Source organism: Pleurodeles waltl, chromosome 6 (assembly GCF_031143425.1).
Source record: "Pleurodeles waltl isolate 20211129_DDA chromosome 6, aPleWal1.hap1.20221129, whole genome shotgun sequence".
In the NCBI taxonomy this organism is placed as follows: Eukaryota; Metazoa; Chordata; class Amphibia; order Caudata; family Salamandridae; genus Pleurodeles; species Pleurodeles waltl.
The window spans coordinates 1,070,832,093-1,070,849,503 of NC_090445.1; the positions used below are offsets into that span (position 1 = coordinate 1,070,832,093).

A 17,411-nucleotide genomic window follows, 5' to 3' on the forward strand; every position below is an offset into this window, starting at 1 on the left:
ATGGAAGCTGTACACCTGTTTTCTTGTCCTTTCATGAAGAGACCAGTTCAGGCCCTGACTGGCTACTGGTGTTTCAGTGGGCTAGCAGGGCAGAGGTTGTTTTCACTGCTTTGGGGGGCGATTTTGTTGTTAGGGACCTGCTGGACAAGTTCCGACTTTTATCCTCCTACATAATCATTGCTAAAACAAATGGTTTTAAAGCATGCTTTAAAACCATTTGTTTTTGCATTATTTAGAATGGAGCGAGGCGAGACGGGGGGAAGCGGAGAGACTGCACCTAAGTACGCATGCGTGTTTGGCCGGTCGTCTCATGCCGGCCAAACATACATGAACACTTAGGTTTCTCCACCCCGGCAGTGATGAACAGCTGGGTTAGGAAAACTGCACAGACCCCAGGGTTGTGTCTGAGCGACAGTACAAGCCACTCCGCACCAATCCTGACGCTGCTTTCATGCTAGGTTTAGCATGAAAGCAGCACCAGGATTGCTGGGGAGCCTGTGCTGGTGTCCCAGTGAATGCTGGGACACCACAAGAAGAGGAGCGACGAGAGAGACAGCAGGAGTCAGCAGGAACGGTGGGAAAGGTATGTTTTTTGTTTTTAATATAATTTTTTTTATTGTTTTCTCCTGCCCTCCCCCCCACTCCTTGACATTTGTGGCCGCCGCTGATCTAGCTTCATGTGACACACATCAAAGATCAGTTTTATGAGGTGTCACTACGGCCATGCAGTTAATGCATCAATAGCTTGTCATTTCCATGAATGCCTTAAGCAGACCTGCTCCTCAATACCTCACAGCAGAGAAAGTCTCCTCTCCTAAGCCTGAATCCCCCAATGAAATCAGTGGAACATAGTGAGCAATGTTAAAAGCTGATGCTGCTATTTCACCACAGTGTGATAGAAATGCAAAAATGTATATCATTCTGATGGCAACCTCTTTAGAAGAGGTGCACTTATCATTAAGGTTGTTGGGTCATTATTGAAAGGCTGAGGCAGGTTGTTACACTTTCCACATTGACTTTCCACTGTGTTAGTGATCTTCTAACTCAAGTCAATAAGTCTTGTTTTACCAACAATGGGGTCTACTCTCAGATAGTTTCAAAGCTCAGGTCTACAAAACCCCAGTGTCACGCCATATTGTGAAAGACTTGTATGTATAAAAAAACCGTTAAATAGTGTAATGGCCTCTATGTTGTCCTTCACTAGTCACGTAAAATGGCTTTGGCTGTGGGTGTAGAGCAGATAACAAAGGCAGTTACTCCTTTATGTATAGCCGACTATCAGAGGGGCAGCCCATGGTAATTGCTTTCCCCCACTATTGGTGCTTGAGAAGAGTCTACTGAAGTCTTGCCGGCAGTCAAGCTGATGCCATCTTCTATCCTACTTAAAAGGACAGAAATCTGTTCTAACACTTGCAGTATATTAAATTCTTTTCATTCTTTCTTCATCTACTCATATACAAATCTCCAGTTTTGGGTAGCTCTCGACCACTGATCAGATCTTGCTACAAATTACAGATGTAAACAAGACACATTGGAAGATTCTGATACATTGAATTTGGTAAACAAGAAACTGTTAAGATCAACAGAGGCACATGGTGACCTGATCAGTCAACTGCTCTGCCACCTAGCCCCACCGGCAAGTGAAGCCTTCTGTCCCTGAACCCTGACCTCTGTCAGAAGTTCAAGGCCCTCCTCCACCCGCAGGCTTCTGCCTGCACCTCATCCCTGGTGTCTAGTGGGAGAGCTGCACTTTTCAGCTAGGCTGTCCTCTGCCTCTTTTCTCTTTCTTCCTCTGTTTTCCTCTTTTTATTCTTTGTGCGCTGTTCATTTTTGCCTTTCGCTTTCTGCACTTTTTTCCTCTCTTCCTCGTTTTTTTCCCCTCACTCTGCTCTCTCTCTTTAATCACTCTCCACCTCTCTCACTCCCTGCTGCTTCTGTCCCTGCAGCACCGCCCCTCCTTTCTCTCACACTCTATCCCCGCCATTGCTGCCCGTGTGGCCCGCCCCTTTTTTCACACCGTTTCCGCCTCCCAGCTATCCTCTCCTTCCCCTCCCTACTTAATGGCGGCCGCTGCACAGCAAGACGTGCAAGCTCATTGACCTGATCAGTGAACTGCTCTGCCACCTTGTAGCTCCACCGGCAAGTGAAGCCCTTCTGTCCCTGAACCCTGACCTCTGTCAGGAGATTGAGGCTCTTCTCCACCCGCAGGCTTCTGCCTGCACCTCATCCCTAGTGTCTAGTGGGAGAGCTCTGCTCTTCTACTAGGCTGCCCTCTGCTTCTTTACTCTTTCTTCCTCTTTTTTCCTCTTTTTATTCTTTGTGTGCTGTTCCTTTTTTGCCTTTCGCCTTTTGCGCTTTTCCCTCTCTTCCTCGTTTCTTTCCCCTCACTCTGCTCTCTCTCTCATCACTCTCGCTCTCCCCCCTCTTTCACTCCCTGCTGCCCCTCCCCCTCCTCTCTCTCGCTCTATCCCTGCCTCTGCTGCCCCCGCAGCACTGCCCCCTTTTTTCGCACCGTTTCCAAGTCCCACCTCCCAGCTGTCCTCTCCTCCCCCACTCCCTACTTAATGGCAGCCGCAGTACGGCCGTGCCGCTAGTGTGCCAATGGCGTGTCTAAGGCAAGCCCATCTGTGCCCATTCGCGACCCGTGCGCGTCCAGCCCCAGGACCCCTGATCCTGCCACCCGCCGCCTCTACACATCAGCAAAACTGGTCGCACTCAACCCAGGACGCAACAACAACTGCCAGCAAGCATCTCCAGGCAACACACACGGCCCCTTCGGCTGCCTCTGCTGCCGCCAAACCTGCACCACCACCAAGACCCGGGACCCAGCACAACCCACCTGCAACAATTCTCCGAACCCGAAACCCCTGAAGTGCATCCTTCTCAATGTCCGCTCCCTCCATAAACACGCCACCGAACTGTGGGACTTCCTTGACAGCACCACCTCGGACGTCGCATTCCTCAGCGAGACCTAGATCAACACCACCTAAGTCCCAGACATTGCCATCGCCATCCCCCAGGGATACAAGATCGCCTGGAAAGACTGCCCCAGCCACCTTGGTGGGGGGAATCGTCATCGCCACGGGTCCAACCTCCGCCTGAACACACACTCTAAAGACTCCGAAGAATCCACAAACCTGATGGAACACCTCCCCTTCAAGCTACGCACCAGTCTGACATCCACCATCAGGGGAACCACCATCTACGGCCCCCACAGACCTCAGACACCATTTGCCCACTCCATCACGGACTGCATCTCTGCACAAGCCATCTCAGCCACCAACTACACCCTGCTGGGAGACCTCAACTTCCACCTCGAGAATCTACAAGACCCCAACACCGCATACCTCCTAGACAACCTCCACAACATAGGACTCCAACAGATCGTGACAGAGCCAACACACTCAGCAGGACACACCCTCGATTCCATGTTCACTACGGGAACCTCACGGAACTCCCATGGACAGATCACCGATACATTCACTTCACCTTTAACACACTCACCACCACCAGACCCCAACTCCAACCATCGCATAGAAACTGGACAAGAATAACCGACAATCAGCTCACCGCCGACCCCACCATAACACACAACAAGCACCCAAACACCGTAGCACACACCTTCCACAAATGGATCACCGATGGCGCCAACACCATAGCCCCCCACAAAAAGAACAACAACACCAACGCAAAGAGAGCCAGCTGGTTCACCCCCAAACTCCGAGAATCGAGACACTCCTGTCGCCACCTCGAGAAAATCTGGAGAAACACCAAATCCCCAGAAGCCAACAGAAACTTCAGAGCCGCCACCACCGCACACCACCAACTCATCAGAAACACCAGAAAGAAAGCTATACAAGACAAAATCTCTTCACAAGCACACAACAGCAAGGAACTCTTCAGCATCATCAAGGAGTTCGCCCAACCCAACAGTAAAACAACGGACATCCCACTCTCACAGGACCTCTGTGCCAGACTCAACACCTACTTCCACCACAAAATCATCTCTACGACAGTTTCAACAAGGACAACCTACGCGCAGAACCCCCCCTACCAAACCCCGACACCAACAAACCAACAATCTCCACCTTGACACCCCTCTCCACCGAAGATACGCTGAAAACAATGAAGTCCATACACTCCGGGGCCCCCACAGACTCATGCCCCCATCACATCTTCAACAGAGCTGCAGACACCATCGCCCCCAACCTCCACCTCACCATCAACCGCTCACTAGCTGCCGTCACCTTCCCTAACAACTGAAAACATGCCAAGATCAACCCCCTCCTCAAGAAACCCTTGGCAGACCCCACCGACTTCAAAAGCTTTAGGGCCATCGCCCTACTTCAATTTCCTGCGAAAATCATTGAACAAGTAGTCAACAGCCAACCCACCACGTTTAGAAGACCACAACATCCTCGACATCTCCTAATCCGGATTCAGGTCAAACCACAGCACTGAAACAGCCTTCCTTGCTGCAACAGACGACATCCGCTTCCTACTGGACAAGCGAGAGACAGCGGCACTCATCCTACTAGACCACCCAGCAGCTTTCGACACAGTGTCCCATCACACCTTGATAAGAAGACTCAATGAAGCCGGCATCAGAGACAAGGCCCTTGACTGGATTCAATCCTTCCTCTCCAGCAGCACACAACGAGTGAGAATCGCCCCCTTCCTCGCAGATCTGACACCCACCACCTGCGGAGTGCCCCAGGGATCCTCCCTCAGCCCCACGCTGTTCAACGTCTACATGGCCCGCTAGCCGCCCTCATCAGAAGTACGGAATAAACATAATCTCCTACGCCGACGACACCCAACTCATCCTCTCCCTCTCCAATGACCCCGACAAGGCAGACACAACTTCCACGAAGGCATGGAAGCAGTCGCCAAATGGATGAGAAACAGCTGCCTTCAACTTAACACAAACAAGGCAGAAGTATGCATCATGGGCCCTCAACCCAATGCATGGAGTGACTCCTGGTGGCCACCCACCCTCGGAAACCCGCCCACCCCGCCAGCCAAGCCCACAACCTTGGAATCATCATGGACCCCGACCTCAGCATGAACCATGAAATCAACTCAGTCACCTCCACCTGCTTCTGCACCCTTCACCTCCTAGGCAAGATCTTCAAATGGATTCCCCTCGAACATAGAAAGACCGTAACAAACGCCTTCATCACCAGCTAACTAAAGTACAGCAATGCACTCTACGCCGGAATCAACAAAAAACTCACCCGCAAATTGCAAAACATCCAAAACGCCACCGCCAGACTGGTCCTCGACTGACCCTGACATGGCCACATCTCGCAACACTTACGTACACTGCACTGGCTCCCCATAGAAAAAAGAATCACTTTAAAGATCCTCACCCATGCACACAAAGCCCTCCACAACACTGGACCAGCGTACCTGAAACAGCAACTCATCTTCCACGTACCCCACAGGGCCCTACGCTCAGCCCAGGTCCCTCCTTCGCAAAAGTACACCGCATCAGGAAAACCAGAGCAGGAGGATGCTCCTTCTCCTACCTCGCAGCTACCGCCTGGAACGCCCTACCCATCCACATCAAACAAACCACCTCCCTCCTCAGCTTCACAAAGGAACTGAAGACATGGCTTTTCTAAACCACTTCACAGGTATACGCTACATTCCCCTCCCTAGCGCCTTGAGACCCTAACGGGTGAGTAGCTGTGCTTTAAAAACACTGATTGATTGATTGATTGGTGGTACAGTAAAACAGGGCAGTCATCTATGAATATGCCCTCGACCAGAGCTATTTCTGATGCTAAGGATATGTGCTACTTAGTGGTGTCACAAAACCTTAGGGGTGCTATATGGTACTCTGAGGGGTCCCTCTTTCTTCACTCACTTTGCAATTGGTCATCCCTGCTGTATGTTTAGGTACTAGGCGCAGAAAAAATGTCATTTATGCCATTGTAATGATACATAATTCCTGTCACTACCCATTTCAATTGTTACACAAATTGCATGTCACATAATTGAGGTTTAGTATGGGTAAAAACCCAATAATGGGAGCATAAGAATGAGTCGGACTACGTCAGAAATGAGGCCCTAAGAAAAGTGAGCTGAAAGGTTATCACTTACGCATGGTGTGAAGTATTCTCAGAAAGTGAAGATGAATCAGGAGACAGTGTAGGAATTTGATTGGTGGTTGATAAATATGGATGCGTGGAATGGAAGTGCAATTTTTGGAGAAGTCCTGGAGTTTGTGATTGAATCAGATGCAAGCCTGTTTGGTTGGCGGCCAAGTTATGGTTCTGTGACAACAGGGGAACTATGGTCAGTGACAGAGAAAGAGATGCACATAAATTGTTTGGAACTGTTAGCAGGGTCATTTGCAGTGAAAGGTTTCTTGAAGGATACAGTGAGGTGTTTTGTAATGTTGGAAATGGACAATGTGACAGCAATACGATAAGTCAACAAGATGGGGGAACCTTGATCGAAGGGTTAGCAGAATTGGCAAAGTATTTTTTGAAATTTTGTTTGGAGAGGAACATCATGATTCAGGCTCAGTATATTCCAGGGAAGAGCAATTTAGAGGCAGACTGGAATTCAAGGAATCTGGTAGATGGAAGCAATTGGAGGCTGAACGGTGAGGTGTTCATGAGGTTGGAGGAACGGTGGGGTCCTTTGGAGGTGGATCTATTCGTGGACAGGTTGAATGCTCAGCTAAGGATTTTTTACATTTGGAGACCGGATCCAGAAACAAAAGGTGCAGATACTTTTTTTCAGGACTGGGGGAAAGGAGGATGTATGCGTTTCCTCCTTTCTCAAAGATACAGAGGGCAATCACAAGAGAGAAAGCGGGGTTGGTGTTGATCATTCGTTTTGGCGATCTCAGGATGTATGCGTTTCCTCCTTTCTCAAAGATACAGAGGGTAATCACAAGAGAGATAGTGGGGTTGGTGTTGATCATTCGTTTTGGCGATCTCAGGTATGGTTTTCGGATGTAATGAGCTTATTGAGGGAGGATCCAATTTTTCCACAGTTGTTGTTGGATGCCCAGGGGAATTACCATGAGTTGGTTATACAAGGGCAGTTGAAGTTGATAGCTTGGGTGATTTCAGGAGAGTGTGGCAAGTATGAGGGCTGTCGATGGAGGCTACAGAACTTATTAAGGAGTCCTGGGCCCAGGGACAACTAAGGCGTACAGGTCACCATGGGGAAGATGGCGTAGTTCGTGTGTAGCAAGGGCTTTGGATCCCATATCTGCCCCTGTAGTGGAGGTGGTGAATCATTTAGCAAAGTTATTTGAGAAAGGCTTGGCGTACAATTCTGTGAATTTAAGTAGATCTGCAATTTAAGCCGGTCATGAGTTGGTGGACGGCATTCTAGTTGGTCAACATGTTTTGGTAAAAAAGATTGTTAAGAGTGTAAAATTAGAGGAGCATTCAAGAGAGAGCTAAGTATACCTAGTTGTGGGATGCTTCTCAAGTATTTAAGGAAGTTGGGAGTTGAAGAAGCAATCAGTTAATGCCATTAAAGTTGCTATCTTGGAAATTAACAATTCTACTTTGTCTGGTGACTTTTCGGAAAGTTTCTGAAGTGAGGGCTTTAGAGGTGAACTCTAGGATGCATCAACCTGAGTGCATGTGTTTTGAATTATAGGGGTGGACAAAGACAATGTCCGGGACTATTTTTTATCCTACAATGGAGAGCCATGACAATTTGTGTGTAGTACATTGTTTGAAAGAGTATGAGAGAAAAGCTGAATTGAGAGCACATGGATGTTCGCAGTTGTTGATTTCTTTTAGGTATCCTTTTAGAGCAGTGTCAACACCTACTTTGGCTAGGTGTGCTAAGGAGTTCATGAAAATTGCAGGTATTGATGTGAATGTGGTTGGGACTCCTTCGGCCAGAGGAACAATGGCTAGTAAGGCTTTTTTGTCAGGTGCCAGTCTGACTGGTAGCATGAAGGATGCAGATTGGTCTACTGATTCTACGTTTAAAAGCTTTTGTTATAAACCTGGGGAAAATGCGATACAGTAGGTTATGGATGAGCATTGAACATGCATAATATTTTCCTCCGGGCCTTGTCATAAGATGCAGGTTTTCCACAGTTTAAATGAGAAGAAAATCTTGATTTTATTAAACGCACAGAGATTGTTGATATTTTTTCTCCCTATATTGTGCCCGACCCTGCTGATATGCTTTATTTTATATTTCAAGGCCAAGTTGAGACGGCAGTTTCAGCGGGGATTGGGAAGTTATCAAGAATGTATGGTTATACTACTGTTGGATTCTCCATTGAATTTCAAGTTGGACATTTGGTTACTTTGCAGCAAAAAATAAGAAATATGGCTGCATGTTCAGGGTTATACACATGTTCTACAGGTTCTAAAGTGTTTTAGAAGCTCTAATTCAAAATTCTTGTTGCTGCTGTGTGTGAGGCAATGAAGAGATGATGCATAATATAAGCCTTTGTGCCTTTATAAAATCATGATTTTCTTCCCATTAAAACTGTGGAAAATCTACTTTTACTAACCCACACACAGCCTTGCAAGGTGGCCTTGCGTGACTTAGGAAATATTACTTGAGCCCTTGCATTGCCTTGCGTGATACAATGGCAATGCAAGAGGTTAGTACATCTGGGCCACGGTGTATAAGTGTTTTGCAAGGTATAAAAGACTGCATGGATTTGAGCTTGCTGCAGTCAATGTTTGTCTTAATATTAGAGAAATTAACAGTAAAATCCGGCCCAGCCGACCATAAATAAGCCCACAAATAGCCAAAAAAATCAGCCCACACTGTCGGGCCAGCCCGCTGGGACCCTGCATGGGAACAATGCAAATGAACTGAATATAAGCGACTGTTGTTCACGCTAAGTGTCTTTTTATGCTTTTTTGTAGCTGAAATGCACACTTGTGAAAATTGGAGGCAAAGACACTGGTCGCACTTAAAAAATAGCACAAAATGCCATATCATCATTTTGAATGAAAACACGTAATTTCACATACATTTTTGGGCATTTCCCAACATTTCTGCAAAAAAAATTCTATGATTTTCAGCCAGGCTTATAAAGTATCCAACAGTGGCTCAGCTGCAAACCTTTAAAAATAAAATGATAATAAACAATGTTTATTATCGTTGTATTTTTAAAGGGGCTGGGACTTGGGGGATGACAGGGCCGGAGAGGAAGTGCTGGGCACTCCCATCAGTGCGAATGTGTGTTTGTCCGGCTGTCTCGGGCCGGCCAAGCACACATGTGCACTGAGGTCTCTCCAACCAAACGCTGTGTTGCCGGGTTGGAGACAGCAGGCCCAGGCTACCAGTCTGCCTGGGAGAGCAAAGCCAGGGTGCTCGGCTAATCCTAACGCTGCTTTCATGCTACCCACAGCATGAGAGCAGCATTAGGATTGGCCACAGGGCAGGCTTGGGAGCCTGTGCCTGCAGGTGGAGCCAGAAGAGTGGCCCGGCAGCAGGGAGTCAGAAAGTTCTTTTTTTTAAATTGAATGTTTTCCTTTGTTTTGTCCCCCCGCCACGCACCACTCCAACCCGCCCCTTTACAACTCTGCGAGCCGCAACTGCAAGTATCTCACACCTGCACATCATCTCGACAATATCAATTGACATTTCATTTTAATGAGTCAGAAAGAGATCACCATGGTTCACTCCTAACACACAACAGGTACAGCATGTATGGAAAAATTAGAAGCTTGAGAGAATATTTTTTGCAAACAAAAATTATCTTTGCAAAGAAAATCCAAGTTACAACTATGTATTCCATCAGCTAGCCAAAACATGATTCACAACCATTGTGTTAAGTATGTCTGAACTTAAGTAGATTATAGAATCTATTGTTCTAAGGTAAGTAATGAGCATTAAGTTGAATGACTCTTAAATTATGGAAAATTGCTCTAGGAAGTATCGTTGTTGCTTGGACCGTTGAGAAAAGATTTCTGCGACTGATCCAGTAAATTATTATTCTCAAATTAGGTGCAATGGGTGTCACAGCACTCGCGGTTCTCTAAGTTGATTTGCCTGTTCAATTTAGCTACTTATAACGGCCATTATTTTTACAATCTATTTAAATCCTGATGCGACCTGCTGTACAATATTCTCCCAAACCTCTAACTAGTCTTGTATGGTAAACACTGGGAGGGGCTCCACAACTGAGAGGCTTTTTGAGCGGGTCTGCTGTCTATTTAAAGTTTTACTCATAAATTTTGGTTTTAACAGTTAGTGTTCGGACTGGGACAGAAACTAGGCCCGGGCACCAAAGTAAAAGTGGTCCATTAGTGAAATACATAGCTAGAAAAGTAGCCCATGTTTGAAATTTGGGACATTTTTGAACTTGTAAATAAAAATGGCCCATTAGTGAATTACATAACTAAAATATTAGCCCATGTTTGCACTCTGGACCACTGCATGGAGTTGAGTTTGCTGCAGACAATGTTTGTTTTAATATCAGGGAAATCGACTGTAAAAAAACTTCCTTATTGCTATTTAGGGCATTCATCCCGGACTGCATAGTTAATTGTATGGAAAGTGTCAAACATGCAAAGAACTGGTGCAGCGTAGGCAGCAGAAATGTAGGCTTTCCTCATACACAACTGGTTCAACACAGGCAGAAGCAGGGGCGTAACTATCAAACCTGTAGCATGTACATGGGACATAAGGCACCATTTGAGAAATGTCTCAAAAGATTCTGTTCAGCTTCAATGGTTAATTTCCCTCTGGGCTGCACGTGTCCACCTGCTCCCTTGCAAACCAGTGGAGTAGTGGTTTATCTTGAGGCATCTGCTGCAGTAATCTGTATGCGATCTAGAGGCCCCAGGTTTGTGCTGCACAGGGAATGACTTAGCCTCGTACCATTCAGCCCTTACAAAATAAGTCCTACTGGGCAGAAAAATAAAATCTGTTCATGAGGTCACACTGTAGAAAAGTTCTGCCATTTTTAAATGTGATGGCAGCGCAACCACGGCTGCCCAGTGGGCCTATGTAATTTATGATGAAGTCAACTGACTTGTGGCATCACAAGTGTCAAAAAGGGGCACATTGAAGGTATGTGCTGCTGGTTGGCGTCAGGGCACCTTACCTTTTAGTGTAGCGTAGACTTTGCGCTGATCCAACCCTTGGACAACTGCTGAGAAGGGATGCACCAGAGAGCTCCAGTGCCAGAAGGTCTTTGACCAAGGGAACTCCATGACCTGACAGCCATCAGCACATTCTCCATGTCTATGAAAAAGGCGTGAAAAGTTTCATTCAGACTTGTTTGTAGAGACCTCCAGTGGCATGTAGCAATTAAAAAATGAAAACCGAATAGAGCAATAAAATACATGAACAGAAAATATGCAAGCGAGGAAACTCTGAAAGAAGCTCAAGGATTACCCTGGCCTGCAGAATTTGAAGCTTCCCCCGACCTGACCCTTCCGATCGTCCCCTTTAAGGATCAGTTGTGCACCTTCACTCAGCTCGACAACTGGCAGTCTTGTTTCAAAGCATGGGATTTGTGGGTCGAAGGCTTGACCAACGGTGCCATCAACAAGGACTGTTGTTTAGCAGAGGCAGCAACACACACAGAAAGGGAAAGTATACCCAGTTTCAGTTAAGAAAGTGGCCTCTCATTGGCTGGCAACACCAAAGGTTCCACAGTATGAACCTTTCATGAGACTATCAGAGGTTCATCTTCGTCTTCCTGACACCCCTCTGATGCTGGTGATGTCATGGAAATGTTTTGCTTGATGTCCATTGGACAATTCCTGGCAGGGTTATAAGGGACAGGACCCAGCCATAGTCATAGATATTATGTAGGTAATGCATACTTGGCTTATGATTAAAGACTTAGCTGAAAACACCTATGTAGACACCACTAACATAGAAAATGCCAATATGGAAACCAAACCCGTCCATGATGATAACTGACAACTTTGGGATCCTCAGCCAATACTTCTTTCTTTTTTTGGAAAAATTAAAATATAAATAGAAAGCCTGACCTGGGGGTTGGGCAGTCATTCTTCGCTACTTAACTGGAATATTGAGTTTTTCCTTCTGGAGTCGAGTACTTTTAGTGGAATAAAGAGGTGGGTATGTCCTGTCATCTGCCCATAAGAACCATAAGCGTAATCCCCAGTTCACGGGTGGGGATCTAACGAAGCTCCACATGGGAGACCACCTAGGGATTTCATAGTATGTGTGGCTACTTTTTAAGCAGCCATAAAATAAAATGTCAACATTTACTCTCATGGTACCAAAATACTACAGTTACTGTAAAAAGTAGTTTTAGTTTCTAATTATTATTATAATCACTTGATGTGACTGAATCCATTACATTGAATATCATATCTTCTTGCATACTTTTAGTTGATCAACTGGATTAAGTTGCTATGTGGAAATCTAAAATTGTCGCATGAGGTTTTAGTTGTACTTACATAAACCCTGTCATAGTAGAGCTTGGCAAAGACTGAAATAAATGCATGGAAGACCACAAGGAAAACCTTCTGGTGTGTTTTACCACTTACAGTGAATAACAATCACTCAGAGTCCCACATTTTCAAAAGGCTTCTTCTCTGGCCACCAACCACTCAATTAGCTGTACGGCTGTAGATTAAAAGTGAAGAGACTCATTATGTCCAGACACAGGACAAATCTGTGTGCCATGCACGGTCTGCAGGGCAGGCTTCACTTACAACAACCAGAGGTGAGTGCATGTGCTGCAGACAGCGCAGTAGAGATACCTAGAGAAGTGATTCAGTCATTTCTTTCTTCTTTTTGAATCGGAGAACATCTGGACTGAAGGTTCATCCTACTAAGGCAGAGGATCAATTTTTTGACACATGTGAATACTTTGCCAGGTTTATATGAAATACAAACTCAAAAAGGAGCTTGTATTAGTCAGGTGCGGAAAACAAATGGTTAGAGTTTTTGTCAAAATCACCTTAATTTGTTCTTTGTACTTGCCGTCATTCTTGCAAAAAATGTTGAAGTTCTTCAAGTCATACACCCACACAAAACTTTATTAATAAAGAATTGAACGGTAGTGGGCAATTAGCAATAACAAAAAGCATCACAGATATTCCAAGAGGTTAGACTTTGTACAGATAGCCACAATCCATTGATCAGGGCTTTCCTCATGCTTTTTCATCACTACATACCCTTTTTTAACCAGTCAACCAGTCACAAGTAGAAATCAGGTCACAAGCATTCCCTTGAACCAGAGTATATCCATCAAGCTTCTGTATTACACGAGGGAAGTCATTGGTGTGAAAATCATAACTTTCACAATGCATTTTTGAATCATTAAATCTCCCTTTTCACAAAGTCCTCAGCTGTAACAATCACATCAGTATAGTAGATTTCCCATATACCAGGGTACGTCCATCCAAGGTAAGGGGTTGTTTTTGTGAGAGGGTGTGTATGTGTGATTGTGTGTGAATGTGCAAGCATCTGTGTGGGAACGCAAAAGTCAAATGGCATGTGATGTCACTTCTGTTACCCCTGGCTGATGTAAAGTCCCTAAGGTCACTCTCCATCTTAGCTAGTCCCCAACAGTATCTCAGCCCAAGGACATCACCATGTTCCCTGTTTTTGCAGAATCCTTGTCTTGTCTGTATGATAGCACTTTGTCACAACACCATATCTTTTCAAGAAACATGATATTGTACAGTTCTTTGATCTGTGACAGATACAAACTCTAAGGCACATTTGTCTGGGTCAAATGTTGACTCTTCCTTAAGTCAAGGATACATAACAAAGGATACATATAATTGATCAGTGGAGTATAGTCTGAATTGACGTCCTTTTTCTCTATATGTCCACAACACCAATGCTATGAGCATATACTTTGATGACCACAATCTAGCACACATATTCGAATCTCTGATAAAGATTTAGAATATAAGGACTATCATTTGCCCATTTATTTGAGAGGTCCTTCACCCAGATTTTAACCTGAGATTCTGACAGAGATGATCTCATCTACTGCCAGCACACTTCACACTTTGCAGACGACACATCTCACCTGAAGCCTGCAGCTGATATAGCCCAGTGCTGGAGGAAGACAGCTTGACTGCTCCATCAGTGGGTGTTTGCCCTCCGCTGGGAACTCTGTCTTCATGTCTCCCCTGATAACTACAGCCTTTGCTGTCAACAAGGTATGCAGTGCATCCCTTCCCCTTAAGAAGATCTAGAATGTAAGTTTTGCCTTTCATGCTTTCAGGAAATAGTGGATTAAGATATGCAATAGGGTGTTAGGTTTTAGATAGTATTTTTTAAATGACATTTTAGCAATCCTGGAAATGTGCAATTTGTTTTCATTACCTGTAACATGTATCCTGGCTGTTTTTACAATTTCCTGTGTGGTTGTTTTAGATGTACTGAGAAAGAGATTGTTTCTGTAGTAATAAATACTTTTAACATAGAAGCATTTAATTCTTCCCAGTATGTTGTGTGTGGTAGTATGAATAACAAAATGAGGTTGTTTGCTGTTTCCCTGATGCCCCTGGCCCCTTTATGGGATTTTTAGTAACCCAAAAGCAATGCTTCTATGTGAATTGCACATTGAATAGTGTCTTGCGGGACTACAATGACTTGTCCTTCACACTCAGTGCTGGTGTACTGAACTAAGTTCACTAATGTCACCCTTGAGTGGGCGGGGACCCCTTGTAAAATTATGCCAAAGTCGTAACTTAGCCAACATGGCCTTTTGGTGAATTTACTTCATTGTGAGTTCTAAGGAAGGGTCTTTGCCCTTTATTATACAGCGCTCCTTCAAACCAAATCACACTTCACTGGTACAGTTCACCTAGAGCACTCGTGCTGTTACATAGCCTTAAAAAGGTCTAACAATCTTGAGATGACGCCACAGACAGCGCATCGTTGTTTAAAAATCACAGATTACTGCACGACTTTCCAGATTCTTCTCCCAGTCAAGGTTAAGTAGTAGAGAATTTACAGCCTTTTATTTGATTGCAGACCATTTTCTGTGGTTTAGTGTGTGAGGGAGGGATATCTGTTACGCATTTATAGTGAACTAAAAGTGTTTAAAATACCCAATAATTGTCAAATGCGTTAAATACTTCAAATGTCTTTACATTTCAGCAGGTGAAATTTAATAGGGGAAATATGTACGTTATTTGCCATACCATGCAGATTTTGGTGCGTTAAACACCAAAATCTGCATGTTATTGCACACAAACTCATAATAGGTGATATTTCACGCAGCCGATAAATAACGTATGCCATAGTATCATTATTTATCAGATGTGCTGAATAGCACCTACACTCTTAATCATGGCCTAAAGAGGAAGGGATGGAGTGTGGTATACTGCATTCTTGTTAAAACATAGACACACTACTGAGGGAGGTGTTCATGATTCATACGGCAAAGATAACACTGGATCTCATCTGAGACAGGGTAGCCTGTACTTTTCACTGTCTCTCTGTTGTTCCCTTCCCAGTGTAGTGTTCTGGGGGACACGTAATGGGGTAACCCCTCCATCGAGGCTGTACCTACACCCACCCCACACCTATCCATCATAGGTGCCAACAATAAAAAAGGCCGGGCCCATGTTGCCGGAGCCTAATTATGCACACTTACATTTAGTGTCAGTGTCTTCATTTCATTAAAATGTGGGCCTAGGGCCTATGACACAACACCTGTGAATCCCACAAGTTGTTGATTGTCTTTCCCACCCACACTCCACCACACCCACAAAAAGACAAGCACTGACAAAGCCAATAGGCCTCGCAAAGGTGATATCTATTAGCTTTGTCAATGTATTCTGAGCTGTATTGTGTGGGTGTGCAGTATGGCTAAAAGTAAAAAAACAAAGAAAGGCTATGATGTGGCCCATGTTGACTGTGTTATAGCTGTACTGCTGGAGAACATGGCTAAAAAAACTTGACCAAGCCAATAGATCTTGTGTAGGCGTGACCTACTGGCTTTGTCAATTCATGCTCATCATCTGGTCAGAGGAGAAAATCACACCAGTAGCTTCTCCTCAAATGGCAATATGCCCATTGAGGTTCTGTGTTACAGGAGGCAGATCTCTCATATGAAAATCATCACTTTCGCAAAACTTTTGTATTACTAGATTGCCTTTTCACCACCTCCTGTGTGACATTAGGCATGCAGAATATAAATCTCAAACAAGTAGAGTCTACCCGTGCGTGCACTGCTATGCTGAAATGTCAGCCTGCAGGGAGTTAGAAAGCACTTGAAGACAGGATGACATCCAAGACAACTCCCTCAACCAGGTATCCTAATTTCCTAATTTCTCACAGAGTTCTTTCCAGGATGTATAGTACATTCTTACACTAAGGGCCTGATTGAGATTTCAGCAGACAGATATACCGTCCCCTGAAACATAAATCCTATTAATTCCTAGGGAATTTATATTTCAGCAAATTGGTTATCCGTCACCATTGTGACATAGTAACCAATTTGACGAAATCCAAATCAGGCCTTAAATCTCTGACTGTGTCACAACAAACTTTATCCAATCTTGCTCTTTGTTTTTATCCTCTTTGATAAGAGAGGCAAGTAAACTTCAGGTATTTTTAAGTTTTTTATTTAACATGTTTTAGTTAACATGCTTTATTTAACATTTAATGCATCCCATCTGCATATGATTAAAAAAAACCTTCACAAAAGAAATTGAAACAACAACATAAAACAAAAATAAATAGTTGTGTCAATGGGGAGCAGGAGCAAACCAGGACCTTCAAAATAAATATGAGGAAAATAAATTTCTGATATCTGTAGGATGAGCATATCCCATTTTGGTGTAGAAGATAAGCACCACATTAAAAATATATGATTTGCGACGCATTTTAGGTTCAGAGCTATCATACTCGGAGATTAGATGGGAGGGAGGGCAGACAATGCTTAGCTTATAGTACTCTTTCCCTATCAATCAACCAACCACCAATCAATTAATAAATAACTGATATTTGCACAATTAATAGAAAAAGAGCAGGATGTTACACTGGCCAGTGCTTGACCGAGGACTGCTATTTAAAGATTATACAAGAGGACTGATAAATTCTACCACTCTCTCTAGCCCCTTGATCATTATTATATTCTCTCCTGTAACTTCCATTCTCAGCAGTCAATGATTATGCAATGCTTAAGTCATTCCTCTTGTGACTGTGATCCCCTTTATTTTAGATTTAACTTTAGTTTTAAGCCCAGGGCTGAACCCGGTTGGTGGCTTTCTACTTCCGTGATGCAAGTGATGATGAAATGAATCTGTCCATTATTAGGTTACTCGCACCCTTACTCTTCACTGTGAGTATTGAGTTTTTAAATTTGCAGCATTTTTGTCTGTCGGGTTTGCGCTGATGAGGAAGCATGAGCTGTAACCTAGATCTATCCTAACCATTTGAAATGACCTAACTAGGTTGAATGGCGCACTGACCATTAAATCTATTGCCAGATGGACCAG

At 44.5% G+C, this 17,411-nt stretch overlaps 1 long non-coding RNA gene across 1 annotated transcript in view; it reads right to left on the reverse strand.

The window, feature by feature from the left end:
* The window catches only part of LOC138302079 (uncharacterized), a 167,167-nt gene extending 155,971 nt beyond the window's left edge, over nt 1-11,196 (reverse strand). The window contains exon 1 of the long non-coding RNA XR_011205261.1: nt 11,063-11,196. This is a non-coding gene — a long non-coding RNA (uncharacterized lncRNA). The remainder of the gene's footprint in view (nt 1-11,062) is intronic.
* Between the last annotated feature and the right edge of the window lie 6,215 nt (nt 11,197-17,411).